Source organism: Pungitius pungitius, chromosome 12, assembly GCF_949316345.1.
Source record: "Pungitius pungitius chromosome 12, fPunPun2.1, whole genome shotgun sequence".
In the NCBI taxonomy this organism is placed as follows: Eukaryota; Metazoa; Chordata; class Actinopteri; order Perciformes; family Gasterosteidae; genus Pungitius; species Pungitius pungitius.
This window is the reverse complement of record NC_084911.1, coordinates 15,463,944-15,477,167: the sequence shown is the minus strand read 5'-3', so window position 1 is coordinate 15,477,167 and position 13,224 is coordinate 15,463,944. Positions and strand designations below refer to the sequence as shown.

Here is a 13,224-nt window from a genome sequence, read left to right as displayed (position 1 = left end):
AAAACACTCGGCCGCCAAGTCTTGTTCAATAGGAGCTTGCGGCATAATTTGATAATTATCGTAGCATGTTTTTATTGTCCTGGGAGGTTTTAAAAGTGTTAAAATGCAGTGTCAGCCTTATGGCAATTCGACCCAAGCGCTCTGTGTAGAGGGGGATTAGCTCAAATGGTAGAGCGCTCGCTTAGCATGCGAGAAGTAGCGGGATCGATGCCCGCATCCTCCATTATTCCTAATTTTCAGACAAGGAGATAGTGACAATAATCAGCAAAGGCCAAAACACTCGGCCGCCAAGTCTTACTTTAGATTAGGTTTTTACAAACATTTAGTTGATTTCGACCGTCTTATTGACCAAACAATGTTTCTCAATCACCTTAAAGGTGTTGTAAAAACGTATGTTGATGGGTTGAGAAGAATACTCTGTTACATTACAGGGTTGGCTTTAGATGAGGTCTTGACAATCTGAGCCCTTTGCTCCAACCAAATTGGAACTAGGGCAACAGATGTGAATTTCGTGGTGGTGACTTGTAAATGTATTTGGTCAAAAAGAAGTGGAATGCGACGAGAATGGGATTCGAACCCATGCGTGCAGAGCACAATGGATTAGCAGTCCATCGCCTTAACAACTCGGCCACCTCGTCTTGTTTGGTCTGACCTTGCGGCATAATTTGATAATAATCGTAGCATGTGTTCATTGTCCTGGGAGGGTTTAAAAGTGTTTAAATGCAGTGTCAGCCTTATGGCAATTCGACCCACGCGCTCTGTGTAGAGGGGGATTAGCTCAAATGGTAGAGCGCTCGCTTAGCATGCGAGAAGTAGCGGGATCGATGCCCGCATCCTCCATTATTCCTAATTTTCAGACAAGGAGATAGTGACAATAATCAGCAAAGGCCAAAACACTCGGCCGCCAAGTCTTGTTCAATAGGAGCTTGCGGCATAATTTGATAATTATCGTAGCATGTTTTTATTGTCCTGGGAGGTTTTAAAAGTGTTAAAATGCAGTGTCAGCCTTATGGCAATTCGACCCAAGCGCTCTGTGTAGAGGGGGATTAGCTCAAATGGTAGAGCGCTCGCTTAGCATGCGAGAAGTAGCGGGATCGATGCCCGCATCCTCCATTATTCCTAATTTTCAGACAAGGAGATAGTGACAATAATCAGCAAAGGCCAAAACACTCGGCCGCCAAGTCTTACTTTAGATTAGGTTTTTACAAACATTTAGTTGATTTCGACCGTCTTATTGACCAAACAATGTTTCTCAATCACCTTAAAGGTGTTGTAAAAACGTATGTTGATGGGTTGAGAAGAATACTCTGTTACATTACAGGGTTGGCTTTAGATGAGGTCTTGACAATCTGAGCCCTTTGCTCCAACCAAATTGGAACTAGGGCAACAGATGTGAATTTCGTGGTGGTGACTTGTAAATGTATTTGGTCAAAAAGAAGAGGAATGCGACGAGAATGGGATTCGAACCCATGCGTGCAGAGCACAATGGATTAGCAGTCCATCGCCTTAACCACTCGGCCACCTCGTCTTGTTTGGTCTGACCTTGCGGCATAATTTGATAATAATCGTAGCATGTGTTCATTGTCCTGGGAGGGTTTAAAAGTGTTTAAATGCAGTGTCAGCCTTATGGCAATTCGACCCACGCGCTCTGTGTAGAGGGGGATTAGCTCAAATGGTAGAGCGCTCGCTTAGCATGCGAGAAGTAGCGGGATCGATGCCCGCATCCTCCATTATTCCTAATTTTCAGACAAGGAGATAGTGACAATAATCAGCAAAGGCCAAAACACTCGGCCGCCAAGTCTTACTTTAGACTAGGTTTTTACGAACATTTAGTTGATTTCGACCGTCTTATTGACCAAACAATTTTTCTCAATCACCTTAAAGGTGTTGTAAAAATGTATGTTGATGGGTTGAGAAGAATACTCTGTTACATTACAGGGTTGGCTTTAGATGAGGTGTGGACAATCTGAGCCCTTTGCTCCAACCAAATTGGAACTAGGGCAACAGATGTGAATTTCGTGGTGGTGACTTGTAAATGTATTTGGTCAAATAAAAGTGGAATGCGACGAGAATGGGATTCGAACCCATGCGTGCAGAGCACAATGGATTAGCAGTCCATCGCCTTAACAACTCGGCCACCTCGTCTTGTTTGGTCTGAGCTTGAGGCATAATTTGATAATTATCGTAGCATGTGTTCATTGTCCTGGGAGGGTTTAAAAGTGTTTAAATGCAGTGTCAGCCTTATGGCAATTCGACCCAAGCGGTCTGTGTAGAGGGGGATTAGCTCAAATGGTAGAGCGCTCGCTTAGCGTGCGAGAAGTAGCGGGATCGATGCCCGCATTCTCCATTATTCCTAATTTTTAGACAAGGAGATAGTGACAATAATCAGCAAAGGCCAAAACACTCGGCCGCCAAGTCTTGTTCAATAGGAGCTTGCGGCATAATTTGATAATTATCGTAGCATGTTTTTATTGTCCTGGGAGGTTTTAAAAGTGTTAAAATGCAGTGTCAGCCTTATGGCAATTCGACCCAAGCGCTCTGTGTAGAGGGGGATTAGCTCAAATGGTAGAGCGCTCGCTTAGCATGCGAGAAGTAGCGGGATCGATGCCCGCATCCTCCATTATTCCTAATTTTCAGACAAGGAGATAGTGACAATAATCAGCAAAGGCCAAAACACTCGGCCGCCAAGTCTTACTTTAGATTAGGTTTTTACAAACATTTAGTTGATTTCGACCGTCTTATTGACCAAACAATGTTTCTCAATCACCTTAAAGGTGTTGTAAAAACGTATGTTGATGGGTTGAGAAGAATACTCTGTTACATTACAGGGTTGGCTTTAGATGAGGTCTTGACAATCTGAGCCCTTTGCTCCAACCAAATTGGAACTAGGGCAACAGATGTGAATTTCGTGGTGGTGACTTGTAAATGTATTTGGTCAAAAAGAAGAGGAATGCGACGAGAATGGGATTCGAACCCATGCGTGCAGAGCACAATGGATTAGCAGTCCATCGCCTTAACCACTCGGCCACCTCGTCTTGTTTGGTCTGACCTTGCGGCATAATTTGATAATAATCGTAGCATGTGTTCATTGTCCTGGGAGGGTTTAAAAGTGTTTAAATGCAGTGTCAGCCTTATGGCAATTCGACCCACGCGCTCTGTGTAGAGGGGGATTAGCTCAAATGGTAGAGCGCTCGCTTAGCATGCGAGAAGTAGCGGGATCGATGCCCGCATCCTCCATTATTCCTAATTTTCAGACAAGGAGATAGTGACAATAATCAGCAAAGGCCAAAACACTCGGCCGCCAAGTCTTACTTTAGACTAGGTTTTTACGAACATTTAGTTGATTTCGACCGTCTTATTGACCAAACAATTTTTCTCAATCACCTTAAAGGTGTTGTAAAAACGTATGTTGATGGGTTGAGAAGAATACTCTGTTACATTACAGGGTTGGCTTTAGATGAGGTGTGGACAATCTGAGCCCTTTGCTCCAACCAAATTGGAACTAGGGCAACAGATGTGAATTGCGTAGTGGTGACTTGTAAATGTATTTGGTCAAATAAAAGTGGAATGCGACGAGAATGGGATTCGAACCCATGCGTGCAGAGCACAATGGATTAGCAGTCCATCGCCTTAACCACTCGGCCACCTCGTCTTGTTTGGTCTGACCTTGCGGCATAATTTGATAATAATCGTAGCATGTGTTCATTGTCCTGGGAGGGTTTAAAAGTGTTTAAATGCAGTGTCAGCCTTATGGCAATTCGACCCACGCGCTCTGTGTAGAGGGGGATTAGCTCAAATGGTAGAGCGCTCGCTTAGCATGCGAGAAGTAGCGGGATCGATGCCCGCATCCTCCATTATTCCTAATTTTCAGACAAGGAGATAGTGACAATAATCAGCAAAGGCCAAAACACTCGGCCGCCAAGTCTTGTTCAATAGGAGCTTGCGGCATAATTTGATAATTATCGTAGCATGTTTTTATTGTCCTGGGAGGTTTTAAAAGTGTTAAAATGCAGTGTCAGCCTTATGGCAATTCGACCCAAGCGCTCTGTGTAGAGGGGGATTAGCTCAAATGGTAGAGCGCTCGCTTAGCATGCGAGAAGTAGCGGGATCGATGCCCGCATCCTCCATTATTCCTAATTTTCAGACAAGGAGATAGTGACAATAATCAGCAAAGGCCAAAACACTCGGCCGCCAAGTCTTACTTTAGATTAGGTTTTTACAAACATTTAGTTGATTTCGACCGTCTTATTGACCAAACAATGTTTCTCAATCACCTTAAAGGTGTTGTAAAAACGTATGTTGATGGGTTGAGAAGAATACTCTGTTACATTACAGGGTTGGCTTTAGATGAGGTCTTGACAATCTGAGCCCTTTGCTCCAACCAAATTGGAACTAGGGCAACAGATGTGAATTTCGTGGTGGTGACTTGTAAATGTATTTGGTCAAAAAGAAGAGGAATGCGACGAGAATGGGATTCGAACCCATGCGTGCAGAGCACAATGGATTAGCAGTCCATCGCCTTAACCACTCGGCCACCTCGTCTTGTTTGGTCTGACCTTGCGGCATAATTTGATAATAATCGTAGCATGTGTTCATTGTCCTGGGAGGGTTTAAAAGTGTTTAAATGCAGTGTCAGCCTTATGGCAATTCGACCCACGCGCTCTGTGTAGAGGGGGATTAGCTCAAATGGTAGAGCGCTCGCTTAGCATGCGAGAAGTAGCGGGATCGATGCCCGCATCCTCCATTATTCCTAATTTTCAGACAAGGAGATAGTGACAATAATCAGCAAAGGCCAAAACACTCGGCCGCCAAGTCTTACTTTAGACTAGGTTTTTACGAACATTTAGTTGATTTCGACCGTCTTATTGACCAAACAATTTTTCTCAATCACCTTAAAGGTGTTGTAAAAACGTATGTTGATGGGTTGAGAAGAATACTCTGTTACATTACAGGGTTGGCTTTAGATGAGGTGTGGACAATCTGAGCCCTTTGCTCCAACCAAATTGGAACTAGGGCAACAGATGTGAATTGCGTAGTGGTGACTTGTAAATGTATTTGGTCAAATAAAAGTGGAATGCGACGAGAATGGGATTCGAACCCATGCGTGCAGAGCACAATGGATTAGCAGTCCATCGCCTTAACCACTCGGCCACCTCGTCTTGTTTGGTCTGACCTTGCGGCATAATTTAATAATTATCGTAGCATGTTTTTATTGTCCTGGGAGGTTTTAAAAGTGTTAAAATGCAGTGTCAGCCTTATGGCAATTCGACCCAAGCGCTCTGTGTAGAGGGGGATTAGCTCAAATGGTAGAGCGCTCGCTTAGCATGCGAGAAGTAGCGGGATCGATGCCCGCATCCTCCATTATTCCTAATTTTCAGACAAGGAGATAGTGACAATAATCAGCAAAGGCCAAAACACTCGGCCGCCAAGTCTTACTTTAGACTAGGTTTTTACGAACATTTAGTTGATTTCGACCGTCTTATTGACCAAACAATTTTTCTCAATCACCTTAAAGGTGTTGTAAAAATGTATGTTGATGGGTTGAGAAGAATACTCTGTTACATTACAGGGTTGGCTTTAGATGAGGTGTGGACAATCTGAGCCCTTTGCTCCAACCAAATTGGAACTAGGGCAACAGATGTGAATTTCGTGGTGGTGACTTGTAAATGTATTTGGTCAAATAAAAGTGGAATGCGACGAGAATGGGATTCGAACCCATGCGTGCAGAGCACAATGGATTAGCAGTCCATCGCCTTAACCACTCGGCCACCTCGTCTTGTTTGGTCTGAGCTTGCGGCATTTTATGGTAATTATCGTAGCATGTTTTCATTGTCCTAGGAGGTTTTAAAAGCGTTTAAATGCATGTGTCAGGCTTATGGCAATTCGACCCAAGCGCTCTGTGTAGAGGGGGATTAGCTCAAATGGTAGAGCGCTCGCTTAGCATGCGAGAAGTAGCGGGATCGATGCCCGCATTCTCCATTATTTCTAATTTTTAGACAAGGAGATAGTGGCAATAATCAGCAAAGGCCAAAACACTCGGCTGCCAAGTCTTACTTTAGACTAGGTTTTTACGAACATTTAGTTGATTTCGACCGTCTTATTGACCAAACAATGTTTCTCAATCACCTTAAAGGTGTTGTAAAAACGTATGTTGATGGGTTGAGAAGAATACTCTGTTACATTACAGGGTTGGCTTTAGATGAGGTCTTGACAATCTGAGCCCTTTGCTCCAACCAAATTGGAACTAGGGCAACAGATGTGAATTTCGTGGTGGTGACTTGTAAATGTATTTGGTCAAAAAGAAGAGGAATGCGACGAGAATGGGATTCGAACCCATGCGTGCAGAGCACAATGGATTAGCAGTCCATCGCCTTAACAACTCGGCCACCTCGTCTTGTTTGGTCTGAGCTTGAGGCATAATTTGATAATTATCGTAGCATGTGTTCATTGTCCTGGGAGGGTTTAAAAGTGTTTAAATGCAGTGTCAGCCTTATGGCAATTCGACCCAAGCGCTCTGTGTAGAGGGGGATTAGCTCAAATGGTAGAGCGCTCGCTTAGCATGCGAGAAGTAGCGGGATCGATGCCCGCATTCTCCATTATTCCTAATTTTTAGACAAGGAGATAGTGACAATAATCAGCAAAGGCCAAAACACTCGGCCGCCAAGTCTTGTTTAATAGGAGCTTGCGGCATAATTTGATAATTATCGTAGCATGTTTTTATTGTCCTGGGAGGTTTTAAAAGTGTTAAAATGCAGTGTCAGCCTTATGGCAATTCGACCCAAGCGCTCTGTGTAGAGGGGGATTAGCTCAAATGGTAGAGCGCTCGCTTAGCATGCGAGAAGTAGCGGGATCGATGCCCGCATCCTCCATTATTCCTAATTTTCAGACAAGGAGATAGTGACAATAATCAGCAAAGGCCAAAACACTCGGCCGCCAAGTCTTACTTTAGATTAGGTTTTTACAAACATTTAGTTGATTTCGACCGTCTTATTGACCAAACAATGTTTCTCAATCACCTTAAAGGTGTTGTAAAAACGTATGTTGATGGGTTGAGAAGAATACTCTGTTACATTACAGGGTTGGCTTTAGATGAGGTCTTGACAATCTGAGCCCTTTGCTCCAACCAAATTGGAACTAGGGCAACAGATGTGAATTTCGTGGTGGTGACTTGTAAATGTATTTGGTCAAAAAGAAGAGGAATGCGACGAGAATGGGATTCGAACCCATGCGTGCAGAGCACAATGGATTAGCAGTCCATCGCCTTAACCACTCGGCCACCTCGTCTTGTTTGGTCTGACCTTGCGGCATAATTTGATAATAATCGTAGCATGTGTTCATTGTCCTGGGAGGGTTTAAAAGTGTTTAAATGCAGTGTCAGCCTTATGGCAATTCGACCCACGCGCTCTGTGTAGAGGGGGATTAGCTCAAATGGTAGAGCGCTCGCTTAGCATGCGAGAAGTAGCGGGATCGATGCCCGCATCCTCCATTATTCCTAATTTTCAGACAAGGAGATAGTGACAATAATCAGCAAAGGCCAAAACACTCGGCCGCCAAGTCTTACTTTAGACTAGGTTTTTACGAACATTTAGTTGATTTCGACCGTCTTATTGACCAAACAATTTTTCTCAATCACCTTAAAGGTGTTGTAAAAACGTATGTTGATGGGTTGAGAAGAATACTCTGTTACATTACAGGGTTGGCTTTAGATGAGGTGTGGACAATCTGAGCCCTTTGCTCCAACCAAATTGGAACTAGGGCAACAGATGTGAATTGCGTAGTGGTGACTTGTAAATGTATTTGGTCAAATAAAAGTGGAATGCGACGAGAATGGGATTCGAACCCATGCGTGCAGAGCACAATGGATTAGCAGTCCATCGCCTTAACCACTCGGCCACCTCGTCTTGTTTGGTCTGACCTTGCGGCATAATTTGATAATAATCGTAGCATGTGTTCATTGTCCTGGGAGGGTTTAAAAGTGTTTAAATGCAGTGTCAGCCTTATGGCAATTCGACCCACGCGCTCTGTGTAGAGGGGGATTAGCTCAAATGGTAGAGCGCTCGCTTAGCATGCGAGAAGTAGCGGGATCGATGCCCGCATCCTCCATTATTCCTAATTTTCAGACAAGGAGATAGTGACAATAATCAGCAAAGGCCAAAACACTCGGCCGCCAAGTCTTGTTCAATAGGAGCTTGCGGCATAATTTGATAATTATCGTAGCATGTTTTTATTGTCCTGGGAGGTTTTAAAAGTGTTAAAATGCAGTGTCAGCCTTATGGCAATTCGACCCAAGCGCTCTGTGTAGAGGGGGATTAGCTCAAATGGTAGAGCGCTCGCTTAGCATGCGAGAAGTAGCGGGATCGATGCCCGCATCCTCCATTATTCCTAATTTTCAGACAAGGAGATAGTGACAATAATCAGCAAAGGCCAAAACACTCGGCCGCCAAGTCTTACTTTAGATTAGGTTTTTACAAACATTTAGTTGATTTCGACCGTCTTATTGACCAAACAATGTTTCTCAATCACCTTAAAGGTGTTGTAAAAACGTATGTTGATGGGTTGAGAAGAATACTCTGTTACATTACAGGGTTGGCTTTAGATGAGGTCTTGACAATCTGAGCCCTTTGCTCCAACCAAATTGGAACTAGGGCAACAGATGTGAATTTCGTGGTGGTGACTTGTAAATGTATTTGGTCAAAAAGAAGAGGAATGCGACGAGAATGGGATTCGAACCCATGCGTGCAGAGCACAATGGATTAGCAGTCCATCGCCTTAACCACTCGGCCACCTCGTCTTGTTTGGTCTGACCTTGCGGCATAATTTGATAATAATCGTAGCATGTGTTCATTGTCCTGGGAGGGTTTAAAAGTGTTTAAATGCAGTGTCAGCCTTATGGCAATTCGACCCACGCGCTCTGTGTAGAGGGGGATTAGCTCAAATGGTAGAGCGCTCGCTTAGCATGCGAGAAGTAGCGGGATCGATGCCCGCATCCTCCATTATTCCTAATTTTCAGACAAGGAGATAGTGACAATAATCAGCAAAGGCCAAAACACTCGGCCGCCAAGTCTTACTTTAGACTAGGTTTTTACGAACATTTAGTTGATTTCGACCGTCTTATTGACCAAACAATTTTTCTCAATCACCTTAAAGGTGTTGTAAAAACGTATGTTGATGGGTTGAGAAGAATACTCTGTTACATTACAGGGTTGGCTTTAGATGAGGTGTGGACAATCTGAGCCCTTTGCTCCAACCAAATTGGAACTAGGGCAACAGATGTGAATTGCGTAGTGGTGACTTGTAAATGTATTTGGTCAAATAAAAGTGGAATGCGACGAGAATGGGATTCGAACCCATGCGTGCAGAGCACAATGGATTAGCAGTCCATCGCCTTAACCACTCGGCCACCTCGTCTTGTTTGGTCTGACCTTGCGGCATAATTTAATAATTATCGTAGCATGTTTTTATTGTCCTGGGAGGTTTTAAAAGTGTTAAAATGCAGTGTCAGCCTTATGGCAATTCGACCCAAGCGCTCTGTGTAGAGGGGGATTAGCTCAAATGGTAGAGCGCTCGCTTAGCATGCGAGAAGTAGCGGGATCGATGCCCGCATCCTCCATTATTCCTAATTTTCAGACAAGGAGATAGTGACAATAATCAGCAAAGGCCAAAACACTCGGCCGCCAAGTCTTACTTTAGACTAGGTTTTTACGAACATTTAGTTGATTTCGACCGTCTTATTGACCAAACAATTTTTCTCAATCACCTTAAAGGTGTTGTAAAAATGTATGTTGATGGGTTGAGAAGAATACTCTGTTACATTACAGGGTTGGCTTTAGATGAGGTGTGGACAATCTGAGCCCTTTGCTCCAACCAAATTGGAACTAGGGCAACAGATGTGAATTTCGTGGTGGTGACTTGTAAATGTATTTGGTCAAATAAAAGTGGAATGCGACGAGAATGGGATTCGAACCCATGCGTGCAGAGCACAATGGATTAGCAGTCCATCGCCTTAACCACTCGGCCACCTCGTCTTGTTTGGTCTGAGCTTGCGGCATTTTATGGTAATTATCGTAGCATGTTTTCATTGTCCTAGGAGGTTTTAAAAGCGTTTAAATGCATGTGTCAGGCTTATGGCAATTCGACCCAAGCGCTCTGTGTAGAGGGGGATTAGCTCAAATGGTAGAGCGCTCGCTTAGCATGCGAGAAGTAGCGGGATCGATGCCCGCATTCTCCATTATTTCTAATTTTTAGACAAGGAGATAGTGGCAATAATCAGCAAAGGCCAAAACACTCGGCTGCCAAGTCTTACTTTAGACTAGGTTTTTACGAACATTTAGTTGATTTCGACCGTCTTATTGACCAAACAATGTTTCTCAATCACCTTAAAGGTGTTGTAAAAACGTATGTTGATGGGTTGAGAAGAATACTCTGTTACATTACAGGGTTGGCTTTAGATGAGGTCTTGACAATCTGAGCCCTTTGCTCCAACCAAATTGGAACTAGGGCAACAGATGTGAATTTCGTGGTGGTGACTTGTAAATGTATTTGGTCAAAAAGAAGAGGAATGCGACGAGAATGGGATTCGAACCCATGCGTGCAGAGCACAATGGATTAGCAGTCCATCGCCTTAACAACTCGGCCACCTCGTCTTGTTTGGTCTGAGCTTGAGGCATAATTTGATAATTATCGTAGCATGTGTTCATTGTCCTGGGAGGGTTTAAAAGTGTTTAAATGCAGTGTCAGCCTTATGGCAATTCGACCCAAGCGCTCTGTGTAGAGGGGGATTAGCTCAAATGGTAGAGCGCTCGCTTAGCATGCGAGAAGTAGCGGGATCGATGCCCGCATTCTCCATTATTCCTAATTTTTAGACAAGGAGATAGTGACAATAATCAGCAAAGGCCAAAACACTCGGCCGCCAAGTCTTGTTTAATAGGAGCTTGCGGCATAATTTGATAATTATCGTAGCATGTTTTTATTGTCCTGGGAGGTTTTAAAAGTGTTAAAATGCAGTGTCAGCCTTATGGCAATTCGACCCAAGCGCTCTGTGTAGAGGGGGATTAGCTCAAATGGTAGAGCGCTCGCTTAGCATGCGAGAAGTAGCGGGATCGATGCCCGCATCCTCCATTATTCCTAATTTTCAGACAAGGAGATAGTGACAATAATCAGCAAAGGCCAAAACACTCGGCCGCCAAGTCTTACTTTAGATTAGGTTTTTACAAACATTTAGTTGATTTCGACCGTCTTATTGACCAAACAATGTTTCTCAATCACCTTAAAGGTGTTGTAAAAACGTATGTTGATGGGTTGAGAAGAATACTCTGTTACATTACAGGGTTGGCTTTAGATGAGGTGTGGACAATCTGAGCCCTTTGCTCCAACCAAATTGGAACTAGGGCAACAGATGTGAATTGCGTAGTGGTGACTTGTAAATGTATTTGGTCAAAAAGAAGAGGAATGCGACGAGAATGGGATTCGAACCCATGCGTGCAGAGCACAATGGATTAGCAGTCCATCGCCTTAACAACTCGGCCACCTCGTCTTGTTTGGTCTGAGCTTGAGGCATAATTTGATAATTATCGTAGCATGTGTTCATTGTCCTGGGAGGGTTTAAAGTGTTTAAATGCAGTGTCAGCCTTATGGCAATTCGACCCAAGCGCTCTGTGTAGAGGGGGATTAGCTCAAATGGTAGAGCGCTCGCTTAGCATGCGAGAAGTAGCGGGATCGATGCCCGCATTCTCCATTATTCCTAATTTTTAGACAAGGAGATAGTGACAATAATCAGCAAAGGCCAAAACACTCGGCCGCCAAGTCTTGTTTAATAGGAGCTTGCGGCATAATTTGATAATTATCGTAGCATGTTTTTATTGTCCTGGGAGGTTTTAAAAGTGTTAAAATGCAGTGTCAGCCTTATGGCAATTCGACCCAAGCGCTCTGTGTAGAGGGGGATTAGCTCAAATGGTAGAGCGCTCGCTTAGCATGCGAGAAGTAGCGGGATCGATGCCCGCATCCTCCATTATTCCTAATTTTCAGACAAGGAGATAGTGACAATAATCAGCAAAGGCCAAAACACTCGGCCGCCAAGTCTTACTTTAGATTAGGTTTTTACAAACATTTAGTTGATTTCGACCGTCTTATTGACCAAACAATGTTTCTCAATCACCTTAAAGGTGTTGTAAAAACGTATGTTGATGGGTTGAGAAGAATACTCTGTTACATTACAGGGTTGGCTTTAGATGAGGTCTTGACAATCTGAGCCCTTTGCTCCAACCAAATTGGAACTAGGGCAACAGATGTGAATTTCGTGGTGGTGACTTGTAAATGTATTTGGTCAAAAAGAAGAGGAATGCGACGAGAATGGGATTCGAACCCATGCGTGCAGAGCACAATGGATTAGCAGTCCATCGCCTTAACCACTCGGCCACCTCGTCTTGTTTGGTCTGACCTTGCGGCATAATTTGATAATAATCGTAGCATGTGTTCATTGTCCTGGGAGGGTTTAAAAGTGTTTAAATGCAGTGTCAGCCTTATGGCAATTCGACCCACGCGCTCTGTGTAGAGGGGGATTAGCTCAAATGGTAGAGCGCTCGCTTAGCATGCGAGAAGTAGCGGGATCGATGCCCGCATCCTCCATTATTCCTAATTTTCAGACAAGGAGATAGTGACAATAATCAGCAAAGGCCAAAACACTCGGCCGCCAAGTCTTACTTTAGACTAGGTTTTTACGAACATTTAGTTGATTTCGACCGTCTTATTGACCAAACAATTTTTCTCAATCACCTTAAAGGTGTTGTAAAAACGTATGTTGATGGGTTGAGAAGAATACTCTGTTACATTACAGGGTTGGCTTTAGATGAGGTGTGGACAATCTGAGCCCTTTGCTCCAACCAAATTGGAACTAGGGCAACAGATGTGAATTGCGTAGTGGTGACTTGTAAATGTATTTGGTCAAATAAAAGTGGAATGCGACGAGAATGGGATTCGAACCCATGCGTGCAGAGCACAATGGATTAGCAGTCCATCGCCTTAACCACTCGGCCACCTCGTCTTGTTTGGTCTGACCTTGCGGCATAATTTGATAATAATCGTAGCATGTGTTCATTGTCCTGGGAGGGTTTAAAAGTGTTTAAATGCAGTGTCAGCCTTATGGCAATTCGACCCACGCGCTCTGTGTAGAGGGGGATTAGCTCAAATGGTAGAGCGCTCGCTTAGCATGCGAGAAGTAGCGGGATC

At 43.9% G+C, this 13,224-nt stretch overlaps 18 non-coding genes across 18 annotated transcripts; all 18 read right to left on the bottom strand.

Moving 5' to 3' along the window:
- Positions 1-556: 556 nt before the first annotated feature.
- On the bottom strand, positions 557-638 carry trnas-gcu (transfer RNA serine (anticodon GCU)). Its single transcript has one exon. It is a non-coding gene; the product is annotated as a tRNA-Ser (tRNA).
- An 808-nt stretch (positions 639-1,446) lies between these two features.
- On the bottom strand, positions 1,447-1,528 carry trnas-gcu (transfer RNA serine (anticodon GCU)). The gene has a single exon. It is a non-coding gene; the product is annotated as a tRNA-Ser (tRNA).
- A 535-nt stretch (positions 1,529-2,063) lies between these two features.
- Positions 2,064-2,145, bottom strand: trnas-gcu (transfer RNA serine (anticodon GCU)). Its single transcript has one exon. It is a non-coding gene; the product is annotated as a tRNA-Ser (tRNA).
- Positions 2,146-2,953: 808 nt separating this feature from the next.
- On the bottom strand, positions 2,954-3,035 carry trnas-gcu (transfer RNA serine (anticodon GCU)). The gene has a single exon. It is a non-coding gene; the product is annotated as a tRNA-Ser (tRNA).
- Positions 3,036-3,570: 535 nt separating this feature from the next.
- Positions 3,571-3,652, bottom strand: trnas-gcu (transfer RNA serine (anticodon GCU)). The gene has a single exon. It is a non-coding gene; the product is annotated as a tRNA-Ser (tRNA).
- An 808-nt stretch (positions 3,653-4,460) lies between these two features.
- Positions 4,461-4,542, bottom strand: trnas-gcu (transfer RNA serine (anticodon GCU)). Its single transcript has one exon. It is a non-coding gene; the product is annotated as a tRNA-Ser (tRNA).
- A 535-nt stretch (positions 4,543-5,077) lies between these two features.
- trnas-gcu (transfer RNA serine (anticodon GCU)) lies at positions 5,078-5,159 on the bottom strand. The gene has a single exon. It is a non-coding gene; the product is annotated as a tRNA-Ser (tRNA).
- A 535-nt stretch (positions 5,160-5,694) lies between these two features.
- Positions 5,695-5,776, bottom strand: trnas-gcu (transfer RNA serine (anticodon GCU)). The gene has a single exon. It is a non-coding gene; the product is annotated as a tRNA-Ser (tRNA).
- A 536-nt stretch (positions 5,777-6,312) lies between these two features.
- On the bottom strand, positions 6,313-6,394 carry trnas-gcu (transfer RNA serine (anticodon GCU)). The gene has a single exon. It is a non-coding gene; the product is annotated as a tRNA-Ser (tRNA).
- Positions 6,395-7,202: 808 nt separating this feature from the next.
- Positions 7,203-7,284, bottom strand: trnas-gcu (transfer RNA serine (anticodon GCU)). The gene has a single exon. It is a non-coding gene; the product is annotated as a tRNA-Ser (tRNA).
- Positions 7,285-7,819: 535 nt separating this feature from the next.
- Positions 7,820-7,901, bottom strand: trnas-gcu (transfer RNA serine (anticodon GCU)). The gene has a single exon. It is a non-coding gene; the product is annotated as a tRNA-Ser (tRNA).
- Positions 7,902-8,709: 808 nt separating this feature from the next.
- On the bottom strand, positions 8,710-8,791 carry trnas-gcu (transfer RNA serine (anticodon GCU)). The gene has a single exon. It is a non-coding gene; the product is annotated as a tRNA-Ser (tRNA).
- A 535-nt stretch (positions 8,792-9,326) lies between these two features.
- Positions 9,327-9,408, bottom strand: trnas-gcu (transfer RNA serine (anticodon GCU)). The gene has a single exon. It is a non-coding gene; the product is annotated as a tRNA-Ser (tRNA).
- Positions 9,409-9,943: 535 nt separating this feature from the next.
- On the bottom strand, positions 9,944-10,025 carry trnas-gcu (transfer RNA serine (anticodon GCU)). The gene has a single exon. It is a non-coding gene; the product is annotated as a tRNA-Ser (tRNA).
- Positions 10,026-10,561: 536 nt separating this feature from the next.
- Positions 10,562-10,643, bottom strand: trnas-gcu (transfer RNA serine (anticodon GCU)). The gene has a single exon. It is a non-coding gene; the product is annotated as a tRNA-Ser (tRNA).
- Positions 10,644-11,451: 808 nt separating this feature from the next.
- On the bottom strand, positions 11,452-11,533 carry trnas-gcu (transfer RNA serine (anticodon GCU)). Its single transcript has one exon. It is a non-coding gene; the product is annotated as a tRNA-Ser (tRNA).
- Positions 11,534-12,340: 807 nt separating this feature from the next.
- Positions 12,341-12,422, bottom strand: trnas-gcu (transfer RNA serine (anticodon GCU)). The gene has a single exon. It is a non-coding gene; the product is annotated as a tRNA-Ser (tRNA).
- Positions 12,423-12,957: 535 nt separating this feature from the next.
- On the bottom strand, positions 12,958-13,039 carry trnas-gcu (transfer RNA serine (anticodon GCU)). Its single transcript has one exon. It is a non-coding gene; the product is annotated as a tRNA-Ser (tRNA).
- Between the last annotated feature and the right edge of the window lie 185 nt (positions 13,040-13,224).